The following is a 1404-nucleotide window of genomic DNA, read 5'->3' on the forward strand; positions in this document are numbered from 1 at the left end:
GATGTGCTCGGTACACGCGGCTGGCTGTGGCTCGGGCTCCAGACCCAAGGGAGCTCTTTCCCAGGGGTCCTCGGAGCTGAAACCCCTCGTTAGAAGCAGCAAATGCCCCCCTTTCCCCCCATGACTGCTGCTCGCTGTCCTAACGGTGAACCTGGCCGCGGGCTAGTGGGATGGGGTAGCAGTTACAGCAGGATAAAGAGAGACAGAGAGAGCCCAGTGTCTTTCTTCACTCTTTATTGTGTAAAAATAAACTCAACAATTCATGTAATTTGAGCAATAAAATGGAAAAAGCATGAATACCAGTAGAAACAGTGCATTTTCCAAACTGCTGATGTGGACTGTGGGGAAGTGTCGAACCCATTCAAAACCCAAGAAGACTGAGAGCAAGTCATAGGAAAAATGTACAGCTTTGGTTAGCAAAATAATGACAAAGTAAGATACATTTATTCTCTCCCCTACTGTACAATATATACACATCAGAGCAGTATCACACTGGTTTGTTTGTTGTTGGGGTTCTTCTCTTTTTTTGGCAAATCAGACACAATTGGGACTGCGGATTAATTACGTGTCCAGTGAGTCGTTGCTGTTCCCCACCCCCTCGGCAGATTGTGCTTAAGTCACTGTTGGCTGAAGCGAACTGGTCCTAATAAGTAACTTAGCAAATTGAACTCACAACGTGTTGTAAAAAGAGCACGGGTCAAACGCGCTGCCCTGAGCCGCAGCTTGGTGCCAGGGGAACTCGCCTGGCTGTGTGTGTGCGCGTGCGTGCGTGTGCACGCGTGTGTGCACGGGGGAGGGGGCTGTGCTTGCAAACCGCGGCTCACATGCTCAGCGCTGTCGCTGCCTGGCTCGGATCAGCTGGATAGAGCAGCTCCGACCTTGAACTGCTTATTACATGCCCGTCCACCTTGCATATTTGCCACATCTTCGGAGTTGGTCGTAAGGGCTCTGCTAAGCCTCTGTGAATTATCTCCCTGCCCACCCGCCCCGCGCCCCCCGGGACAACCCTGGCCGGCCTGCCGCCGAGGGGGTCGGGGCGGGCTGCTGCGCCCTCCCAGTACAAACCAAGAGCTTTAAAAAAGAAAACCATACAAAAATGTGTCTATTATTTCAAAATAGGTTTCTTTCTACCGCTTCCCCTCACCCTTAGAATATTTTAAAGTATCTTTCAGGGAGCATCAGTGCCTCTTATACGCTTTCTTACTTCTTCTGCTTCATAAAAATACCTTTTTCTTGGTAGCAAACTTCCTTTTACAGTAAGAGAAATCATCATCATCATCACATAGTGCGTTATCAAAAGCTTGAAAGGCTTGAGAGTTTGTTTAAAGGGTAGCTAAACTTTCCAGGCGCCGTCCAGGCTCGTGGGAGCCGGCGGGCAGGAGCGGGGCCGGGCGGAGCAGGCGC

General features: G+C 50.5%; 1 long non-coding RNA gene across 1 annotated transcript in view; it reads left to right on the forward strand.

The window, feature by feature from the left end:
• The first annotated feature begins 204 nt into the window (after nt 1–204).
• Nucleotides 205–1404, forward strand: part of LOC109296284 — a 6414-nt gene continuing 5214 nt past the window's right edge. The window contains exon 1 of the long non-coding RNA XR_002096946.1: nt 205–1119. This is a non-coding gene — a long non-coding RNA (uncharacterized LOC109296284). The remainder of the gene's footprint in view (nt 1120–1404) is intronic.

The sequence above is a fragment of the Gavialis gangeticus genome, unplaced genomic scaffold (genome assembly GCF_001723915.1).
Source record: "Gavialis gangeticus isolate Ggan-Ray unplaced genomic scaffold, GavGan_comp1, whole genome shotgun sequence".
Lineage (NCBI taxonomy): Eukaryota > Metazoa > Chordata > Crocodylia > Gavialidae > Gavialis > Gavialis gangeticus.